Here is a 23,938-nt window from a genome sequence, read left to right as displayed (position 1 = left end):
ATAAGCATGAGCGTGAAGGAGAGAAACAAAAGGAAAAAGAAGTTTGCTCACAGTCAAACGTATCAGCCAATGTGCAATTACCCATGCAACAGAGTCGATGGCCAAGGCGGTAACAAAAGTGCCCTAAGGAGGGACTAACGTAATGCATTTACTAATGATAAAAAAGGATTTTTGAAAGGCAAGCCCACGAACGAGTGATAGTCATGGGCGTGGGGTGAGCATGGTTAAAAGCCCACAGATGGATTACAACAGGCCGGGATGCCTGCGAGCTCGACCTAAAAACGGACAAGAAGATAGGAATTGATAACAACAACACACCACGATCCTAAGCAGCCCTGAGGAAATGGGAGCTATTGGTGACACCTTGAAAAGAAACTCTAAGGGGCATATTTATACTCTGTTTGCGCCGGAATTGCGTCGATTTTTTTGACGCAATTTCGACGCAAAACTAACTCCATATTTATACTTTGGCGTTAGACGCGTCTAGCTCCAAAGTCCATGGAGTTTGCGTCATTTTTTAGCGTGGACACCTACTTTGCGTTAATGATATGCAAGGTAGGCGTTCCCGTCTAAAAAATTGACTCCGAGGCATGTGCGCCGTATTTATACTCCCGGGCAAAATTCACCCCCGGGAGTGGGCGGGTCAAAAAAAATGACGTACGGCCGCTTTTGCGCCGTTTTTTAGCGCCTGTAAAAGGCAGGCGTTAAGGGACCTGTGGGCTCTGAAGGAGCCCAGAGGTGCCCTCCCATGCCCCCAGGGACACCCCCTGTCACCCTTGCCCACCCCAGGAGGACACCCAAGGCTGGAGGGACCCATCCCAGGGACATTAAGGTAAGTTCAGGTAGGTATTTTTTTTTTTTTTTTTGGTGGCATAGGGGGGCCTGATTTGTGCCCCCCTACATGCCACTATGCCCAATGACCATGCCCTGGGGACAGAAGTCCCCTGGGCATGGCCATTGGGCAAGGGGGCTTGACTCCTGTCTTTGCTAAGACAGGAGTCATTTCTATGGGGTTTGGGAGTCGAAAAAAATGGCGCAAATCGGGTTGAGGCGAAAATTTTGCCTCAGCCTGACTTGCCCCATTTTTTGGCGCCCAAGCTCCATATCCCCCTATGCCGGCGCGGCCTGGTGTACGTCGTTTTTTTCCACGCACACCAGGCAGCGCCGGCGGCTAACGCCGGCTAACGTCATTGATTAAATACGGCGCCCGCATGGCGCTTCAGAATGGCGTTAGCCGGCGCTAATTTTTTTGACGCAAAACTGCGTTAGCGCAGTTTTGCGTCAAAAAGTATAAATATGACCCTAAATCTTAAGTCAATCAGTCTGCCATACTTGTGGAGCAAATGAGCATTCTCAAACATATGGCAAAAGATGTCAAAACCTCAACAGCGGCAATAAGCTCTGAATAAAAGGCAAATGGTCAACAGAGATGGGTGGAAGCCCTAATGTAAAAAATAAGGCCCTGCGTTGAACTGGTTATTAGATTGACTTAATGCAATTACAACCCATAACAATGGCAACTAAATTGCAACAGTGTAATGGATCAAGCCTAGCTAGGGATCCTGTCGAGCATCACACCGACTAACAATCAGTATATTATAAACAGAGGGGAACAGCATGAATTATTATGCTCCTCTGAGAATACAACATTTCCAGATATAACATCAACTCAAACAACTCATGGAGATAGCTTGCTAAACTCAGACAAACACAAACAATTCTGCTAAAACAGCGAGCAAATACAAACAGACCTTTTCAAAACGAACAGTATAGAGGTACAATAGCAAGGACTATCACCAATAGAACAACAAGAAAGTGAAGTTTTTGAAACTCTTGTAAGTAAATGTAGACTTGAGAAATTAATCAATAAAATAGTTACAAACATGAGAGTTTCAGCTGTAAAATCACTATGGCCTCCCCATGAAGGCGTGGAGGATAAGTTCAAGCAAGAAAGCGGTTGTATAAAAACAGACATTTTCAATGAATGAAAAAATAAAACATTCTTGAAATCAAAAGTACATCTCATGATAGCAAATCTATGTGGACTAAATGCAGTATAAACATATCTAAGGTTTGCTAAATCAAAATGCACTACCTCAGAATCACCTCAAATTGATTACTGTCTGACAATGCCACACAGACAGGCAAACACAATATTTTAAATAGGCAAAATATCTTTGTTAGAAATGGCATTTGGCGTGATTGTCCCTAACTTTTTGCCTCTGCATCCCAGGTTGTTGACTATTTGCTGGACTCTGTTTTGCTGTTTTTGTTACTCTGGGCACTTTGCGGCATCTGACCAGTGCTAAAGTGCAAGTGCTCCCTATGTGAAATTGTATGTGTAATTGGCTTTTTTCTGATTGGTATATTTGATTTACTGTTAAGTCCCTAGTAAAGTGCACTAGAGGTGCCTAGGGCCCGTAAACCAAATGTTACTAGTGGGCCTGCAGCACTGATTGTGCCACCCACATAAGTAGCCCTGTAAACATAGCTCAGACCTGCCACTGCAGTGTCTGTATGTACAGTTTTAAACTGCTGATTCGACTTGGCAAGTGTAGACACTTGCCAGACCCAAACCTTTCCTTTTCATACATGTAAGGCACCCCTAAGGTAGGCCCTAGGTAGGGTATCCCCATGAGCAGGGTGAAGTGTATGTTAAAGGTAGGACATGTACTGATGTTTTTTACATGTCCTAACAGTGACATACTGCCAAATGTGTTTTTCACTGTTGCAAGGCCTATCTCTCATAGGTTAACATGGGGGCTGACTTTAATTATCCTTAAAGTGCAGTTTCTCATTGACAGCAGATGGAAACATGGAGTTTGGGGTCTCTGAACTCACAATTTAAAAATACATCTGTTAGATTGTTTGAAAATGCCACTTTTAAAAAGTAGGCCTATTCTTGCTTAAACCATTCTGTGACTCTGCCTGTTTGTGGATTCCCTGTCTGGGCCAAATTGACAGTTGGGCTGTTTGTGAATCTCCTCTAGACAGAGACACAAAGGAAGCTGTGGTGTAGCCTGCATACCCTGCAGAGCCATCTGGGCTAGAGTGGAGATAGGAGTGGTCATTTACACCTGAATGGGCTGTGCCTGCCCTCACAGAATGCAGTCTCAAGCCCCTTGGTGTGTTTCTGGGGCCTGGGCTGGGCAAGGCAGGATCCTGTAAGCAACAGAGACTTTCCTTTGATGTTTGCCTACTTAAAAGGCAGAAAGGGGTATAAGTAGTGGACCCAAAACCCCAGATTTTATATTTCTTCAGGATCACTTCTGGAACCAAGAGGAACTCCTGCCAAGGAGAAGAGCTGAGGAGAGGTGCTGCCCCTGTCTGTGACTGTGCTTTGTCACAGACAGGGGCAGCTGGTTCTGCCTGTGAAAGGGGAAAAAGACTGGACTTTGTTGTGCATTCTTGCTTGAGAAGAATCTCCAAGGGCTTGATCTGAGCTTGCCTCCTGTTTTGAAGTACCAGGGCCACAAAGACATCCTCTGCCAGCACCTGGACACTCTGCTGAGAGTCCTGCCCTGCCAGGTGGTACCCTGTCCAGTTCCTGGGTCCTTGAAAGGTGAAGTTGGCAGAACAAGGACTGAAATCCATGCACAGAACACCGTGGGGGGAAATTTTTGAAGCACCATCTGCAACGCCACTGATATACGATGTGCCACTTACTTCGCAGCTGAAATCAGTGCTCACCTGCCTTGCAGCTGGGAGATCGACACATCATGGCGGGAGAAACGACGCAACACCCGCTTGCAGCTGCTGGTGACGCAAACCCCATGCAGTGCTATTTTCTACCACTGTGCGACCGGATTTCTCACATATCATTGCTGGGCATCAAAGTAATCAAGAACCTGCACTGATCCGAGGTGCCCTGTCTGGAAATTGATGCATCGATCTCTTTTGGGGGTGAAAAACAAAGCATCACCTACCCAACCAGAGATGAAACGACACACGGCCTCACCTGCGACTAAGGAATCGATGCATCGCTCTGACTTTTCCTAAGCACGCTCGCCCATGCGGCTTTATTTTTGACACAAACCAGGTACTTTTTGTAAAATCAATGTTTCCATTGTTTCCTATTGAGTAAGACTCTTATTCTTTTGAAAATTCATATCTTGACTTGTGTATGTTAGATTTTGTGTCGATTTGGTCTTGTTTGATTTAAAAAAATGTTGCCTATTTTTCTAAACTGGTGTGACTTCACTATATTACTGTGTGTGTTGGTACAAATACTTTACACATTGCTTCTGGGGTAAGCCTTCCTGCTCGTGCCAAACTACCAAGGGGGTGAGTGGGGGTTAACCAGTTGTATTTCTTCTTTGCCCTGGCTAGAGTGAGGGCCCATGCCTGGACAGGGGGGTAACCTGACTGCCAACCAAAGACCCCATTTCTAACAATCTTAAAATTATTGCTGTTGTTGGAATACCTAAATCAATTCATATCCAAAGATCTAGTACGTATTGAGTTCATATTTAATGAACCCATGAAGCCAGACTGGTGGAACACACTAAATACTAGTTACCACTTGGAAACTCTACTCTTGGCAGCAATATACTAACTAAATCAAACTCTAATAATAATTGGAGCCTTCACAAAAGTCCAGATGCAAATACTTTTCTTGAGGTGGATAATATGGTAATTAGGTTACATAAAGACATTATGATTGCAAGAAACGTATCTCTTCCTTACAACTCCTCCATGGAAGATAACCCTGAGGTAGGAAGGATGACATACTAGGGATTCATATACAGCACTTTTCGTACTCCTTGGGAGGCTAAAAGCAATTTTCCGGGTCAGCCCATTGGATGATTGTATAACCCTTCATTCCTTGGCGAGGTGGTGAAGTGGTGTGATTTTCAATGAGTTGCAGGGTGCCTGGAAGAGTACATAGTTGAAAGTGTGTTGGTTATGGTTTGAAGTTTAAGGGACATTTCGCTTGAGGTGTATCATGTTTGATGACGTGGGTGCATGACTCATTGTTAATTGTTGCACTTCCATATGTATGTTCCAGAGAGTCTGTGAATAGATGCAGCCACCATTCATATATGTACTAACTTTTTGGAGAACATCATCACACGTAATAACAGCTGTTGTTTAGTATTATTCATCCATTGTGGCAAAGTGAGATCATCCAGTAGCATTAAAAAAACAGACCATTGTAGGCACCATTTAATCACCAGGGAGTGTTGTCTCGAGTCCACCCAGGAGCGACTTAGAGGAAACTCACTGAAAGCAGAGTTAATCACTAGCTAGCATTATATTAAGTCTAGCTAAGAGGCACAGTAAGACAACCTATTCGCGGTGTTGTTAAATGACCATTAAGTGTTGCATCGTGTATGCCTAGGAGTGCTCCAGGTACAACCTACTGGAGGCAAAATTACACTACCAGACTGTGTTATTTAGAGACTACCCAAGAACGACAGAGGAACAACCCATTAGAGTAACTGTTAATCCAGTAGGGGGAAACTTATAAAATTCACCCATGATCGAGCGATGAAAGGTACAGGGAAGATATGAGAGGGGAGTAAAGCAGGGGCTCTGGACCAAGGCAATTTAATGTCCTAATCATCTAAACAGGGAAGATGCTGCTGAAAGATGTTTTAACCCATCTGCCTTTAATCTTAATCCATCTGCCTAGCAGATTTGCTAGAGCAGGATAGCTGTAGAAGGAGAATTAATGAGGCTGCAAGGAGGACAGTTAAAGTCTTAGTCCCTGTGGAGATCGAAAGCCATTATTGGACGGGGATGGACAATAAGGAGTCTAGCCTGAGCCTAGAGAGAAAAAAAGCAGCACGCAGCACAACACAGATGCAATGCATTAAAAGTGAACTCTCGTTTTTAAACGACTAGTGAAGTGGTTACAGTTTAGCCTCAGTCAGAACCAGGATTGCAACACGTTTTCAATACACCCAATAAACCACTTACATTTTTTAGATGCACAATGTAATTGAGAGTTTTTGTTGTGCAGAATTTCACTGATTCTATAAAACAGTCGTTACTGTTGCACATGGAAGGGGTTTTGAGATAGGTACATGCCTGCCGTAGAATCAAATGGGTTTCAACCTGCTCAAAATAATCTTTGGAAACGCTTTTAAACTTCTATTATGTCTGATGAAGGAGTACTTCGAATGAAATCTCAGATTCTTCATTCACAATGACCCTGACTAGCAAATATTTTGTTCAGTGAAAAGGTGAAAATTAGACTAATTCTGAAGGGCCGTGTATCGGTTTTGAGAGAGAAGATAGTCGAATATGTGAAATAGTCAGAAGTCAATTTCAAAACCAGCTGAGCCATGACTATACATTGATATGGTCATTAGTCCAAGATGATTAAATACACACTCCACCCTCATTGAGTCTCGATCACTGCAACAGTGAACACCAGATTCTTGAAAAATAGCTGTCCAAAACAAATGTGTGGCATCAATTATACAACAATATTAGCTAAGCAAATACAAGCAAACTAATAAGAGTTTTGGATGACTCAGTCAAAGCTTCACCTACGCCCCATATGGAAGAGCTAGGTTTCTGTGCTTCCTTCCAGTGTAACAGAAAACAGAGGGATGTGAGGGTCTTCATAATTTCCTTAGAATACAGGCTAATGCTCGCTGAGTGAATGAAGAAGAACTCGAATATAGTGTCACTAGAAGACAGAAGAAGACCAATTGTCGGCTTTTACTAAAACTGGAGTATTTGCCCCACAGTAGAAAACACTGAATGACTGCTGTAGTAATGGCATAGACAGAATTCCTGAGAAACAATATCGGCTCAACACCAATGTAAAATTCAGACATTTCCCCCTAATGTGTTTGTGCAATTGTGCCCTAGAAAAATTACTATTTGTGTAGTGGGGTTTGTGTGCCCCATCAGCACATAGAGTATTCCCATCAGCACCGCCTGTGCCTTTACTTTTTCTAGTTTGAGGGAATCCCTAGTAACTTGCTTATTGGGCCATTTCCAAAAACGGTGAAAGAAATCAGTGAAGATGATGTGACAGAAAGAACTCCATATAAGGATTTGACTTTCCCATGTCTGACTTAGGACCAGGGACACATATCCTGTTCTTGTCAGAATGAGCTTCTGTTATCTAGTCAAGCAGGAACGCCTGTAAGCATCTTTCTCACTTACGGTCTAATTAGGCTCCTGATTAGGCCTGTGAGGAAATGTAATTATGCCAGAGTAATTGGAGTAATTTTGGTAATTCTGCTTTACCCTTTGACACAGAGTAACTGATGATCACACAATTGTGCCTGCTTGTGTATTTGAGAATACTTTGGTGTGCAATTAGCACAGAAAAAACGAATTTGGCGAGTGCTAGTGCCTTTTTGCACCGCTGTTCATGTTGTTTTGCATTTAGCAATATTTCTTAGTGCAAAATGCACCCTCACATCCATGTTGGATGTGAGATGCATTTTGCACAAAGAAACTAGCGCAAAATGCTGGGAGTAATTTGGGGGAACATCCTACTCTAGGGGCACATTTATTGTGCATGAGTGGCTGTATGTGTTCTGTTGCATTATGTGCTATTTTTGCACTACAAAGTAGCTCTGAATGCAGAATTACTCCTCACAGATATTTCTGTTTAGTCCCACTCACTTTTTAGGTAGTTCCGCATGATTACACAAACAGAATGACCTCAGTTACGCTCACCCCGACTTCCGATCTACTCCTACGAATCTTAAGAATCACTGGACTCGTGGACTAGTATTTTTAAGAGCAATATTGAACTGGCAACTGTGGAACTGCAATGCTTCTTGAGTGGTCTGGAGCTATGAGTTTTCCATCTTCCCTGAGCTGGGACAAAATCTGACTAAGTGGTTTGTGATCCTACATGTACTCTATCTACCTTCCTACTTGGAGTAGAGCCTAAGAAGAGCACCACAAAGTCAAAAATATTCCTCCTGGTCGTCCCACAGCTCTCTCCAGATCAGTAAATAAAACTACCAAAGACAACTAAATTGTGCAATTAAGCAAGCCCCACAGTTGTAACCTACTGTGGCAGTCAAGTTCTATTGCATCCGCGAGAAGCTATTTAAAAGCATACCCAACACCCTCGCCACCCTTCGCTTCTGCCAGTCTGGCACTGTGCGCAGTGCAGGCCACTTCAGCACCAATGGGAGAGGTTCTAGGTGAGTGTTCCGCAGGCACTCCTGGATTGTTCAAAGGTCCAGCGACTGACTAGCTCCTGCATCGTGGATTGTCAGCTCACTGATTGGACCACGACCAGGTTTTACTTTAACCGAATCGCAAAGGGATTACAAACCTTTATTGTGTAGTTGGGCCCACTCCTCATTACCTTGACCAGCTGGAGGGACACCACTATGGAACTAGAGACGTTGGACCTGGGAGGAAATTACTAATAGATCCAGACATACAGACTTGCAAAGACACAAAGCTTGCAGCACATGCCCCCCCCCCCCTTCCTAGGGCCCGCCCCCTGCAAGTTCTAACTAGGGTTCTCAGGCCTCCAAGAAGACAACTGCCAGTCCCTATGACCGCGGGTTCAAATGTTACAGCCTTTTTTGGTTTCGGGGACACTATAGCCACCATCTAGCCCAGTACTCTGGTTCCTGGGGGGGCACTGTTGTATTTCGACAGGTAGATCTTGGTTTAAGCTACTGTGCCCCTAAGGCACCACGTGATCGAAGAACACTCTAGTATAGTTTGAGACCATGTTTTTCCTTTTTGTTTGCGTCCAATTGGGAAGGAGGGGGTGTTAAAAAAATGAGCAGACGGATTGAGTTGTTAAAATTTGCCTCCCTTTCACAGAGAGCCGCCACGCACGTGTGGCACTTCCATAGACTCACACGCTGAATACTTTCAGCACCGAGGACAGCTTCAAGGCTTACTGTAGTGCTGAATTCTTCTGGAACAACATTCTCATTACAGCTTCTGAGACTCGCTTTTGATGGCTGCACGACGGGCTATGTCGAGCCCAAGGGCCGCTATCTTTACTTGACAGCTTTGTTCTTAAATATTTCTTGAATAGTTAGTTCAAGAGACTTGAGATTTTCATCATTATCTCTTATTTTCTGTGTGGTTCTGTAGTGCTCATTAAAGAGGTGTTATTCGTAAACTTATTTATCCAGACTGGAAATTGGTATTTATTGGAAGTGTGATAATCAACTATAAAATAAGAAAAAGCGAAGGGTACATTGCTTGATTTAATTTCAAACAGTAGAAACTAGTGCCGCATTCCATACCTTTGTTTTTTTGCCCACTGTGCCATTGTAGACAGGGGCCATCCATCAATTTGCAAATCAACGTTGGTTCGGACCCAGGAGGGACAGTCCACTCCAAATAACCATGCCATGACCCCTCTAAATAGGAAGAAAAACCACACCAGACTAGAGGTGGGTGAGCCGCTAAAAGCTCAAGCTAGGCTCGAGGCTGAAACCTGCCTCTGGCTCAGCCTTAGGTCCTGTTGGAACCTTGAACCGATTACGTGCTGAGCCTTCATATAGCTTCTACGTGTCACTATTTGCTTTACTTTTAAGCACAAAGAGGTAAAAACATAGTATTAACATTTGAGGTAAAAAAAGGGACAAACGATCCCAATTTTGTGGCTGATTTGTACAAACTGAAACCAGAAATCCTGGATTAATCATTGCGTTTATGCTTAAAACTGTGTGATTGGACCATTTTTTTTTATTTCACGGATCCTTCTTTTTCTTCCTTAGTGCATATAAAATATGTGATTTCAGAATATCAGCTTTTTAGAAACCTGTAGTGTTTGATTTAATTTTGAATCGATTTTACCATATTTTACATTATGTTTGTTTTATGTTTTACATGGCAAATATTTTCAGGGCTCAGTTTGTGCACGGGCTCTAAGAGCCAATCGAGATCCTTGGCTGAGCTCTGGTTGGCTCTTCCTGTTAATAGGTTGGCTTGCCCATCTCTGATTCAGACTAGCTTTGTCCTAGTAAGATCTGTATTTAGCTCAGCCTTGAACAGCACTTCATGACTTATGGGACTTGAACGCTCATCCGGGTTGTCCAGGAAGTTGCTGCCCAGGAAGTTCCATTTTCCACCCAAGACAAAGTACCTGCATCCTGGTGAGTGGGTGGGGCCCACAACTTCAGGATCTGGGAAATAGTCTCCCATTGTCAATTAGTCCAGATTTCAGGGAAAGTGTTATCAGTGCTTAATTTAAAAAAAAAAAAAAGTGCCAGGGTCCGTGTCTGGAGGCCACTGTTGCTAACACCACCCATTGCCCCGCCAGTGCTGACAATGACAGTACCAACACAACTGCTAACATCACACACCTAAAAGTGCAACAATTTAGACCATTCTAGACCCCCAAAGCTATAAGAATGGCATGAGCAGCAGTTATTAGTTCTTTTTAATGCATATGGAATTAATAATCAAATGTTGTTGTGCTCACTAACTCAAACAACGCCACCATGTGGCAGACTGCCATAAGGGCCAATTAAGTACCGATGCCAAGCACTAGAAACCACCTGCTCAAATTAAGCAGTGCGTGTTATCACACATTATAACAGAGGAACAATGTAATACAAACCACAGCGGAATGTGACAATTCAGGAGAAGCCACCCTGCTGTCCTAGGCCTAAAATTAGGTCCTCAAATGTTACTAGGTCTCACACAAAAGAAGGAAGGCGTAAAATACGGACTTACAAATGTATTTATGGGTATTGGTAAAGCATTAACCTAGCTCAGAGGCAGAGTAGCACTGTGCAACATTAAATGCAAAGATTTAGGGTCTGATTTAGATATTGGCAGATGAGTTACTTAATCATAAAGGTGCACCAAAATCGAGATACCATATGTAATAAGGAGACTTAAATTTCTGTGGGTGGGATATCCTTCACCCTTGTGATGGAGTAACCTGTCTGCCAATATCTAAATCAGGCCCATAGTCAAAGAGTGAAAGGGTCACATTTGTTCATAGCCCCGTAAGTACATCTTTATGGCTTTTCACATTAGAAAGTTATCCTTGGCTCAGGGTATCTATCATACCTTCAACACATCCCCTCGATTTTTCAATTTCTGTTTTACCATTAGCATGCCCCTAGGGATTAACATACATCACAACAATATTACCAGCATGTTTCAGAGGCTTTACTTATCTCACAACATTCCCATCAGCATATTCCATCAAAGTTACATTACTCCATGATACTGTCAGTTTCTCCCAGGGGACATAAAATCTCCAAAATACTTTTCTCATGTGCTCAGGGATTTCATATAATATACTCAATATAATACCATTACCATTATTCCTGAATACAATATGATGAGCATGTCCTCTCAGACTTTTCATTTTCCTCTCTTGCCATACATATAGAGAACACAGCATTCTGGAGACAGTCTTTATAAAGTCGCAGAAACTTGTCATTGACTTCACAAACAAAACCTTAAAACAGATAAGTCCCTGTATCTCATTGCGAGGAGAGGCATAACTTAAATGTGACATTACCTTTCCTTTCTTCTTTAAAAAAGAACACCTACTTTGCTTTTCTCAGTGGTTGGTATATGAAAGGGTGTAGGAGAGGGAGTAGGGTGAAAAGGAGTGGGATGTAAGAGAAGAAGAGAGTAAGTAAGTGTGGGAGAAGAAAATAGGCCCTCACTTAGGGTTTGGTGGGGTGCAGACCACCAGGAGAGCAGGGGTAATACGTTCTGCTATCCAGAGGAGTACTGCCTTTAATAATTAGAGATCTTCGTCAGATTGGCAGATATTTCCATGCCTTCAGAGGAGCCAATGCCACAACATTAAAATCTTGCTAAGAGGCTGCCATATTTCAGGCGGCCACTCAGCAGGCATTTATATTTTACAAAAACAAACTCCCGAATTGGGAGTTTGTGTTTGTAAAACAAGAAACTGATGAACCTTACTTTCTGAGAGTTTTGACCCAAGGTTTGGGTGTTATTTGTCTGTTTTTTTTTCTCTTGGGCCCAGCAGGCATCTACGGGAGGTCCCAAAGAGACACAAGCATTGGCTATGCCAATAGCTCTCGCCTACGCAAGGATAGTAGCTTTGCCAATGTGTTTTAGCCATGCTGTACACCAGCGTGGGGGCTGTTCGGCATGGCTAAAAGTTAGTGGTGTAGAGGAGAGTGGTGTGGAATGGAATGGAATGGAATGGTGAAGAGTGGAATTGAGTGTTGTAGGGTGAGTTACAGAAAGTGTTGTGCATTGGAGTGGCATAGTGTGGCTAAGCCTAGAGTGGTATACAATTGTGTGATGTAGACTGCAGTGGACTGGTGTAGACTGCACTGGGGTAGAGTGTGGCAGAGTTTAGTAGCATAGAGTGCAGTGGCATTGAGTGCAGTGGGATTGAGTGCAGTGGCATTGAATTGAGCTGCGTACAGTGCAGTCATAGAATGCAGTGGGGTAGATTAGAGTGGTAGGCATAGTAGAGTGGAGTGATGCAGAGTAGAGTGGCACAAAGTGCAGTGGTGCAGAGTGCAGTGACATAGAGTGACGTAGAGTGGTACAGAGTAGAGTTAAGTGGCATAGAGTACAGTGGCATAGAAGGGCTCAAAGTAGTGCCGCACAAAGTGGTGCAGAATACAGTACAGTGCTGTAGAGTGCATTGGCATAGAGTTCAGTGGTGTAGAGTTGAGTAACATAGAGTGGAGCAGAGTATAGTAGCGCAGAACACAGTGGCATTGACTGCAGTGGCATTGAATTCAGTGGCATACAACGCAGCATCAGAGAATGCTGTCCCTTAGGACCAGCAGGCTACTAAAGGAGGTCCTAAAGAGACACAAGCATTGGAAAAGCCAATAGGTCTCGCCTAGGCAGGAACTATTGACCTTATTCATGCTGTGCTTTAGCCATACTGTGCACCAGCGTGGGTGCTGTTCTGCATGGCTAAATGTTAGTGGTGTAGAGGAGAGTGGTGTGGAGTGTTGTAGGGTGGCATGGCAAAGAGTGGAGTGTTGTAGAGTGGAGTCGAATGGCAGATAGTCGTGTGCATTGGAGTGCCATAGTGTGAAGTCACATAGAGTGGTATACATTGGTGTGGCATACAGTATAGTGTACTGGTGTACAGTGCATTAGCATAAAGTGTTGCAGAGTATAGTAGTGTAGAGTGCAGTGGCATTGAATTCAGCAGCGTACAATGCTGGATCGTAGAATGCAGTGGCATAGATAAGAGTGGTGTTGTGCGGAGTGCAGTGGCACAGAGTGCAGTGGCTAAGAGTGCAGTGGCACAGAGTGTAGTGGCATAGAGTGCAGTGGTGTAGAGTGGTGAAAAGTGGAGTGGCATAAGGTTGAGTGATGCAGAAGGCTGTGGCGCAGAGTAGAGTTGAGTGTCATAGAGTGCAGTGGCATAGAGTGGTGCAAAGTAGAGTAGCATAGAGTGGTGGAGAGTGGAGAAGAGTGCAGCAGAGTGCAGTGGCATAGAGTGCAGTGGTGTAGAGTGGAGCAACATAGAGTGGAGTAGTGCAGACTAGAGTTCAGAGACAGAGAGTGCAATGTTGCAGAGTAAAGTGACAGAGTGGAGTGATGTAGTGTGGAGTAGAGTGGTATAGGGAGCAGTAGCATAGAGTACAGTGATGCAGGCTATACTGCAGTGGCACAGAGCGCAGTGGTTAAACGTAGAGTGGAGTAATGTAATGTAATGTAATGTAATTCGAGATTTATAAAGCGCGTTCCTACTCAAAGAGCATCGAAGCGCTGGGAAGAAAGCACGTAATAAAAGATAGACAGAGGATAAGAAAAATAACTGAAATAATGAAGATAGAAAAACATCCAATAGAAGAAACTGAAACAAACTAAATCAAAGACCCTGATCTTGATGTACCACAAAAATTAATGAGGAAAGAGCCAAGTTTTCACCATTTTCCTAAATTTCATATAACCTGATTCTTGCCTAATAATCTGTGGGAGAGAGTTCCATCCTCTGGCTGCAGCTACTGTAAAAGCTTTGTCTCCCCATTTGGCTTTATGTGTGCTAGGGACCTGAATCAAGTGAGCTTGGGAAGACCTCAAGCTTCTTTTAGGTACATGCAGGAGGAGTCTGGAAGTCAGGTACTGTGGTCCTATTCCATGAACTGCCTTAAAAGTAAGACAGAGCGACTTAAACTGGATACGCTGTGCCACTGGTAACCAATGTAATTTCCTGAGACTTTCTCTAACTGATATACATCGTGGGAGATTAAGAACCGCTCTGACAGCGGAATTCTGAACTAATTGGAGTCTTTTTATCAGCCCCTTATCCAGATTAAGGAACAGTGCATTACAGTAGTCTCTCTTAGACATTACCAATGCCAGGATAGCAGATACTCTCCATTCATGTAACAGATAGGGGAAGATTTTTCTGAGCATTTTAATTGACCATAAACTGATGTTTACCACATGATTAATCTGTTTTTTAAAAGACAGATGTTTGTCGAACAAAATGCCTAGGTTTCTGGTAACAGTAGTGGGCACAGGGCAGTTACCACATTCAGAGGGCCACCATCGTGAGTTCCATAAATTCTTTCCAGATCCAAAACGTAAAACTTCAGTTTTGGTGGCATTCATTTTTAGCCAATTGGTCTTCATCCATTTACTCACTTATGGTAGAGTGCAGTGGTGTAGAGTAGATTGTTTTAGAGTAGAGTGAAGTGGCGTAGAATGGAGTGGTGCAAGGTAGTGTCCAATTGCACTGGCATAGAGTAAAGTGGTGTAGACTACAGTGGGCTAGAGTGCAGTGGTGCAGATTAGATTAGAGTGGCGTCCAGTGGATTGGAGTAGACTGCAGAGGCATAGAGTTGAGCATTACAGAGTAAAGTGCATTGGCGTAGAGTTTATTGGCATAGAGTGCAGTGTTGCAAAGTGGCGTAAAGTGCAGTTGCATAGAGTGGAGTTGTGCAGAGGTGATTTGTGTGGCCTAGACTGGAGTCGTGTAGAGTGAAGTGGCAAAGAGTGCAGTGGTGTAGAGTAGGGTTGTAAAGAATGTAAATAATTGTGTGGCAGAGCACTGTGTATTGATAAGACCAGTTATACCAATAGCCTCCTAATCAAATGTAACTTCAAATCATAACATGCATTTCTTTATAGTGTGCCAATCAAAAAGGTAATCCAAATCTTCATGTTTATGTCATGTAGGTTTTTACTTATTTATTAAGATGTGTTGATATCAGTAGCAATCAATGTTAACAGCAAGCATATCATAGTAGATATATTCAGCCTGATGCTGATGAATATCCATGCCTGAGCATGCAGAACAATATTCCTTATGAAGAGATTGTCAGCCGACAAGTTGCATCCCGTTCATGGGACTTCCTCAAGGCTCATATAAATTAGGCGCTGGTCCACTAATCTCCAAATTCCCTTCAGTCGCTCATAAGTGGTCAAGCATTTTGAAACAATCAGTATTTTTATTCCCTTATGTAAAAATGCATCCAAATTCAGCTTTGTTCTAACGCCACACGTGTCCCATAATAGTAAGACCCAGAAGATATAAGTACCAGTGGTGAGCAGTCGCCGGTCTTTATACCATGGTAAGTCTTAAGAACAATTAAAGTGAAACTGGTATGTCAAGCTGGTGGGTTTATTCGTAAAAAATGGGGAGGAGTGTATTGGCATAGAGTAGAGTGGTACAGGGTAGAGTAGAGAGGTGTAGCTTGAAGTGGTGTAGAAGACACTGGGGTGGAGTGGGAGTGCAGTTGCCTGAAGTGGTTTAACGTGCAGTGGTGCAGAGTAGAGTGCAGTGGCATGGAGTGCTGTGGTGCAGAATGAAGTACAGTGCAGTGGTGCAGAGTGGAGTACAGTGCAGTGGCACAGAGTTCAGTGGCATAGTGTAAAGTGGAGTGGTGCAGAGTAGAGTGGCATTGCGTAGAGTCGTGTATGCATGGTGTGGTAGTACGCTACCATTGCAGACAACACATTTCCAATTGAAATGGCCATTACATTTTCATAGACATACACTTTTACTAATAAGACTATACAATGCACTGACGAAAATGTGTGGAAATTGCATCACCTCAGTGTAATGATTTGTTTTGATCATATTAAAGTATTTGTTTCCCACACATTTCGGCAATAACAAAAAATGTGCTTCATTTAAATGTTGTTGTGTGCTGGAAATAAACTCTTTCCTACCTACCTCCTGTATCCAGCAAAATTGTCACATGAATCCTCTCAATTGAAGTCAGAGAAAGAATAGTAAACAAGCACCCGTGGAGGGCAGCGCCTGATATTTGCCCTTGGGCTTTGAATGGACAGCAAATGTGATGAGATAAGGAAGAATAAGGCAGCTCCTGACATTTCACCTTGGTCTTTGAAACGTGACGAGATAAGAACAAGACCTAAAGTCCTGTTTAGAGAAAATGAGTTTTTTGAAAAATACTGTAAATACAGTTTAGGGGAGGGACAAACTGAACCCGGGCAGCTTAAAGCAAATAAAGCCAGAAAATGGAAAGCAAGAAAATGTGAGCTACAAACCACAAAGCCAATAGTAAGCAAAGCATGGAATGCATTCCTAGGTCAACTTTCCAAAAGTCCCCAAGATGTCTTTAGCAAATGCAGACAGCTGTGCTGTCTGGTAGGCTGTGAGTTTAAAAAGTACATAAACTCTGCTCTAACTAGTTTAACGCCTGATGTATTTGTACAGATGGTTCCATAAGTCTGCCTAGCCATAGGTGTAAGAATTCCAATGGCAGGCCACCCTCTGCAGAAACATAATGGTCCGTACAACTCTAAATAGAGTGGTTGGACTGTCAGTTTCAGTGACATGTTATTCCGCCATGTCTGAGGTGGAGTACCCTATCTGCCAAACTCTAAATTGAGCCCAGAGTTTGAATGGGGAAGTCAAGGGGAGAGAAGGCTCTAGAAGATGGAAGAAGTGGAGAAGAGGAGTGTGAGGGGAAGTAAACGTGCTGCGAGTAGAAAACGAGACAAGGGAGAGGAGAGAGACAATTAGTACGGATGTGTGAGAATACGAGGAGGGGGAGAGCCTGAGAAGTGAGATAGGTGTGGGGAAAAAGAAGAAATGCATGGAGGGAGATGGTAAAGATAGTGCGGAGGGAAGAGATGATGAGATAAAATGTGGGGAAAGGGAGAGAGGAGAAAGATCGCGTGGGGAAGCTGCAGTGAAACAAGTGAGAGTGGATTGAGAGGGGTTTAGGGAGAGTGTGGTGTGGAGAATGGTGAACGAGACGTAGAGGTGAGACATAATGTGTGTTGGAGGAGGTGGGGTGAGAAGAAAGCGAAGGGGAGCCGGGACCTAGGAAACAATCTCCTTGGAAACAGATAACTCACTGTCTGCAGCTGGAAAGTACGCCCCCCTCCGTGAAAACACACAGAGCTGCAAAGAGAGCCCCGCATGCTGAAAAAGAACAGGGATTACACACAGCAATATACAAAATACTGCTCTTCTGCCACACAACGCAACGCAGAACACGGCTGCAGACACAGCCCTGCACACTAAACACATACTTAAACACTGAGCTGCAGTCAGAGCTCTTACACAGAGCTGCAAACACAAAGCTCTACGCAATGCGCAGAACAAGGAACATGCCAACCCTAAAGGCAGATCTGCACTGATATAAGTCAACTCACAGCACAGTTGTAAATGAGTTGCAAACAGACAACCACACACACTGTAGACACAAACTGAATATTCACGCTCACAGAGTCAGAACAGAGAGCTGCAATCACAGCTCTGACACGGAGATGCACACTGCGTAGGTCAAAGAATGTGGACAACCCTGCGTTAAAGAGCGACCTACAGTCACGTAGTCCAACCCAGACCACAGTTGCAAACAGAGTTCCACACAAAACATTCAGCAGGAAACAGACAGCTCTACTCGCTGCACTCACGCAAGCACAGCACAACGCAAGCGAGCCATGAATGCTACACAGACTAAGAAGTGCACAAACTGAGCTGAGGTTCTACAGTACTACACATGACAAGGAACTACAAACACATAACCGTATACACGCACACAGCTACAAACATTTAGCCACGAAAGCCACAGAAACCTGCAAACACACAATTTTAACACGCGGTACAGCTGCAAACATGCAGCCACACACTTGGTCAGCATTGCACAAGAAGCACATGGACCTGCACAGAGGCCTTCATATAAAACCAATGTATAAACACCGAACCATACACACAACACTAACCAGAAGATGACCACTTCTCCACACAACACAGCTAGAAACGCCCCCTCAACACACATACACCGCTCCGCTACAACTACACCGCCCTCCACGACACAATAATTAGTTAGGAAAATACACCTACAACACGTAGGTGGAAAGAAACAAACCTACACGAGGAAAGAAAGGGCCAAAAGGCGAGCTTTCTCGCACCCACACTCCGGAACGAACCCACATCACCGGAGACCATCCCCTTCTGGCTTGCTTTTCAGGGAGACCTCGAGTTTCTCTTCTTCCCCTTCCACTTCCCATCCGCTTGGACGCTCCCCTCCTTCTGGACGCCCACCTGACTCCGGCCACTGAGACACGTGCCGTGGCCCACCCTCTGCACCGTGCATACCACGCTCACTGAGGATTAGCAGTTTGACCCTGACATTTTAGCCTCCCCCGTATACCCATGTAACATTGTAACGAATGAAGAGCCCTCGTGGAAGGCTTTCCCAGATTGTATGTCGCCTCACTTCCTTTGTAAATATCCACCTGCCCTTGACTTTGTTAAGAGCGCCCCCCCCCCTTCCCCCCCAGTACCAGGGCTAAGTTAGCGGCAATTAAAAAATAAAGAAACACTGACTTACAAACGGTCTGTACGCTCAGCTGTATACAACCCTGCTACAACACTGAGCAAGGAATTCACAGCATTACACACAGCAGTCAGTAAGAAACGACCAGCTCCCAATCAATACCGAGCGGACACACATAACACTACACAGCAAGAGGAAACAACTCACAGTCCTAAGCACAGCACGACTCCATATAAACAGGTCTGCACATATCACAGAGCTACAAACTCAGCGTGCTGCATGCAAATTCTAAGTATGAAACTTAGATAAGCATACATTCACCGTAGGTAACAATACACACACACAACTGAGCAACCCAGCCCAACCACTCACAAACAAAGCAGTGGACACACACAATAAAACAATGTACAACAATATGTACTAGCTGTACACAAAGACATTTAAGGAAAATATTACACACACTTTTCACAGCAATACGAGAGCACAGTATCAAAAGTAACAATCGAAACACACAACGACTAATACAAAATAGCACTTACAATACATACAGTGTAATCACAACACATTTAAAGTAGGCATACAATTTTCACACAAAACGTAACCTTTAATAGTACACTACAGTCAATAGACCTGTATACACTTCACACGGAATGCACTCTAGCTCGCCTCGCAGCCATACAAGATGGAGCCGATAAACTGTGTGTGAGGCGCATTACATGTATTATGTTGGGGGGGGGGGCACCGATAAGGGTGCATGCGTGGTGTGTTTGTAGAGTGCAACTGGACGTATGAGCATAGCTACAGGTGGTGGTCAGAGTGCACAGGGGAGCCTTTAGACGGTGCTTTGACCGCGAGGATGTTGGGTTTTATTGTGGGGTGGTGGGAAGTCGCGCGCGTGTGTGTGAGAGAGATGTGTACTGCGCAGGGGTATGTAAATATCAGAGCAAAGAGTGTGTGCGCCAGGAGTCACGGGGGCGCGTGTGTTTGTAGTGTCAAAGAGCACTGCGTGTGCATTGTTACCTGTTTGTAGACCGGTGGGAAGAGTGTTGCACCCCACACTAGTATGGTTTCGCTCTGGGGTCTCTTTTTAAAGGAGCAGCTAATATTGAATAGGGGCCGCATCTTTGTAGTCAAAGAAGACGAGGAAAACCATCCAAGATAAATACTTTAGATCACCGAAAGAGCCTTAATGGACCTGGAGACAGTAGAGGGGCAGTGTTGATACGTCACAGCCATTACCGATCCCTAGGCGATGAAAACCTGTGGGCAGAGGCGGCGGGGGGGGGGGGGGGGGGGGGGGGGGGGGGGGGGGAAAGAGAAGGTACAAGAAAAAAGCGCAGAGAAAAGGAACAAAAACATCCCTAAATTGAGAGGGATGTTCAGTCCCAGACGAGCACGCCGCCCCCACGCCATTTCAGCCCCCGGACTAGGGCACCGATTCAGCGCACGAACTCACATTCAACCTTGCCCCAATGCAGAGCCCCACAGTACCTTTCAGCGCAGCCTCCTCAGCCCCCAACAGAAGAGGCCCGGGACTGTGGCGGTCAGAGCGGATCCGGAGAGAAGAGAGAGGTGCTGGGGAGGCGGGTCGCAGCCAGCGGAAGAGAAGAGAGGTAGAGCGACTCCGAGCGGAGAGCTGACGCGGAGTGTGGAGAAGAGAAGGGGGACAGACTGAGGAGCAGAGAAGAGAGGCGGAGAAACTCCGAGCAGAGGGGAGAGGTTGAGTGAGGAGAAGAGAAAAGAGGAAAGTGCCGAGAAGAGAGGCAGAAGAAGGAGCAGTGGAGAGCGAAAGAGTGAGGAGAAGGGAGGCGGAATTACTCAGAGTGGAGGGACAGAAGGAGGAGCAGCGATGAGAGGTAGCATACGCAGGGAAGAGAGGCGGAGTGAGGAGCAGAGAAGAGAGGCAGACCGAGGAGTACAACAGAGAGGTCAGGGAAGAGATGCTGTGCAGGGAGCAGTTAAAGAGGACGTGTGAGCAGAGAACAGACCGCGAATGAGAAGCAGTGAAGAGAAGCAGTGGGAGGAGGAAAGAAGAATCAGGGATCACAGAATCCGAATCATTGGCAGAGTGAGAGGCAGAATGAGGGACAGAGAAGAGAAGCTGTGTGAAGATCAGAGAAAACTGGCAGAGGGCTGAGCATAGAAAAGGGACAGTGGAGAAGTGGGAAGCGTGTGATGGGCAGCTAGGAGCAACCAGCACAGTTAGCAGCAGAGAGCAATGATAGGGCATGGATTAAAAATGAAAGCAGAGCCAAACCTGGACTCTGGACGTGGAGTACGAAGGCAAGGTGAGGTGCAGAGACTGATGAGCAGGACGTGGAGCAAGGCAATGGGATTTGACTGATCAGCAGACTGGGAAATAAAACTGAAGAACAGAAGGAAGAGGCAGGGTCAGGAGCAGAGCAAAACATAATGGTGAGATACAGAAGAGAGTAGTAGGGGGGGAGCCGAGGCAAGGAGAAGAGTGAGGAGTAGAGAAGAGTGGTGGGATGGGGTGACCAGAGAGAAGTATAAACATGAGGCGCAGAGGAGACTTGTAGAGAGGGGGGCAGGGAGAAGAAACAGGCTAAGCACCCTTAGGGAGAAACATAAGGGTATATACTTGTAGAGAGGGGGGCAGGGAGAAGAAACAGGCTAAGCAGCCTTAGAGAGAAACGTAGGGGTATATACTTGTAGAGAGGGGGGCAGTGAGAAGAAACAGGCTAAGCAGCCTTAGGGAGAAACGTAGGGGTATATACTTGTAGAGAGGGGGGCAGGGAGAAGAAACACGCTAAGCAGCCTTAGAGAGAAACGTAGGGGTATATACTTGTAGAGAGGGGGCAGGGAGAAGAAACAGGCTAAGCAGCCTTAGGGAGAAACGTAGGGGTATATAAAAGATTAGAAGTAGAGACATATATATGTCGAAAAAGATGTGCAGAGACCTATGGGCAGTGATGTGTTCTTGTGGTGGCCCTCTAGTGGTCTTTCTGTTTGTATAGTACGAAAGGCAGTGGAGCTCTGTAGAGAATCCAAGGCAAAGAGGCAATAGGCAAGTGATTGGAGAGGTAGCTGGGTTCTGGAATCAGAAGTTGATTGTAGTTCTTTAAAGAGATTTTAATTATGAACTTTTTCTTACATTGTAGCTGGTGGGGTGGCCTTGATGGATACAGGGATGTTTTTCTAGATTCTGGGTGTGTAGCTGGAGAACAGTTTCCTTGTTTTTTCCTTTTTTTTGCACTCCTTTGCCTTCAGTTTGATATCCAGACTGCAAATGTACTGAGTTAGTACAGCTTTGCTTTCTTGGTGCCTTTATTATCCTTCTGGGGTCTTTGTATGCTTCTCTGTGATCTTTGTGTAATTGTCCTATTGTGGGTTTGTCTGCTATAGTCTTTGCATAGATGTGCTATTGTAGTGATCTGTGTAGGTCTGTCACGTCTTTATTTAATTGTTCTCCTGTTGTACCTTGCGTAATTCACCTCTCTGCTTGTTTTAGTTGTCATCTCATGGGCTTTGTGTAGTTTTCCTTATATGGTCTTGTTGTAGTTGTTTTCTTGTGTTCTTCATGTAATTGCTCTCTAATTGTCTATGTATAAGTGTCCACTAGAGGCTTGCTCCCCCTTGTGATTCCATGTGTATTCGTTCTCTTGTAGTCTTTTGTGTGGTTGTCTTATGGTGGCTTTGGTGTACATGTTCTTTTTTGAGGTCTTCGTGTAATGGTTCTTTCTTGTTATTTGTGTAGTTGTCCTCTTGTTTTTTTTGTGAGTGTTTCCTCTTCTTTGTTTAGTTGTCCTCTCATGGTCAAAATATTACTATTTTCTTGTGGTCTTTGCATAATTGTTCTCTTGAAGTCTTTCTGTTGTTCTCATCTTGTAATCTTTAAGTAACTGTTCTCTTTTTGTTTATAGTTACATGTCTTCTTATGTTAACTCGAGCTTTAGCTGTTTCAGTAAATGCTAAGGGTGTTCAGGCATCATGAAGATGTCGTCCTCGTAGGTGGTAAGTTCCATGTTTTCGTGCTGTGATTGGATACCATTGATTGCAGGGTTATCTCTGATCATTTGTTAGAGAGTTTAAGTGTGAAAAGTAAGGGAGACAGGTGGCTACCCTGTGGGGTGCCCTCCTGTGTACTTGTATATCCTCACTGCCTGTCCTTCATCCTAACCTTTCCCCATGGCCATCAGTAGTTAGCAGAGAGCAGAGGTGAAGGTCCTTCTTAATGTTATCGCTGGTAATGCTCACCCTTCGAAGCTAGTTTGATCTGCATGAGCAAGGACAGCATTACCTCTCCCTGTTTACTCATTAAACATTTTGTGAACATTTTGCATCTGTGTATAGCAAAGAAATTGAGCAGTATGAGCTACAAAGTGTGGATTCTTTTCCTGGTTCCAAGATTATTGGTATTGTCGCTCATGACATTGATTGCTTCACACCCAGATTACCATTGGAACATGCCAGTCAGGAAGGAGGTTCATTGGGAAGCAAAGGTCTTGTAGAAGGCAGCCGAGAACCTTCTCCATCCTGAAACCCTTATTACCACAAAACATGGTCCAGTACATCCGTAACTGTTTTAAAGGTCCTATGTTTCATTACAGTCACCACAGACAGGTACAGGAATAGCTGCAGCTCCTCCACTGGCACATTTTGTTCAAGATCCTCTCCTTCTCAGTAAAGAAGTGCACTCTCCCTTGGATATCTTGGGAAGGTTCCTGCTTTGTGCCTATGGTGCCTATGGTGCCAATCTATTTACTTTATTGATCCTGATCTGACAGTCTCCTCTTTAAAGGATGGCTGCCCATTGGCAAATGTTAGAGTGCCTTGAATGTCAATATTGTTTCTTCTACATGGTTCTCTAAATTTCCACACTTCCCCTGCAGGATAATATGTTGTTCTTTCAGTTGTAACATAGGCACCAGGAGGTGTTTGCACTTGTCTACATGCTCATACATGTTTTCATCCAGTGTGCTTACTCTTTCGCCCACCCCTGAGGTAATTCTATGATGCTCCTTTAGTTCCCATTACAACTTGACTTTGACAGCTTGTACTTCAACCTTCAGTTCTTCAAGCAAGAAGCTTTGGTTTATAGCTTTGTGAGAAGGAGCTCAAATTCAGGTAAGTTTCTACTTCCTAGTAACAGAGCAATCAGACGAGGTGGTAGAGATACAGCTGACATCAGTTGCAGTTCAGATCTTCTCCCTCAACTGCTCCTTCCATATAATTCTATGCTCTATTGCATCAGAAGGAATGACATATATACATTCTATGAAGCTAAAGAACAAAACCCAAAACACCTCCGCCTTACACAATTTGTTCACAAACAA

At 44.4% G+C, this 23,938-nt stretch overlaps 1 protein-coding gene across 1 annotated transcript in view; it reads right to left on the bottom strand.

Moving 5' to 3' along the window:
* Window positions 1-20,416, bottom strand: part of GPRIN1 (G protein regulated inducer of neurite outgrowth 1) — a 132,744-nt gene extending 112,328 nt beyond the window's left edge. Inside the window, exon 1 of the mRNA XM_069244563.1 lies at window positions 20,133-20,416. The gene's annotated coding sequence lies outside the window, so the exon portion shown is untranslated. The remainder of the gene's footprint in view (window positions 1-20,132) is intronic.
* Between the last annotated feature and the right edge of the window lie 3,522 nt (window positions 20,417-23,938).

This window comes from Pleurodeles waltl, chromosome 7, assembly GCF_031143425.1.
Source record: "Pleurodeles waltl isolate 20211129_DDA chromosome 7, aPleWal1.hap1.20221129, whole genome shotgun sequence".
Classification (NCBI taxonomy): domain Eukaryota; kingdom Metazoa; phylum Chordata; class Amphibia; order Caudata; family Salamandridae; genus Pleurodeles; species Pleurodeles waltl.
Note: the sequence above shows the minus strand (reverse complement) of the source record. Positions and strands in the feature narration are given on the sequence as shown.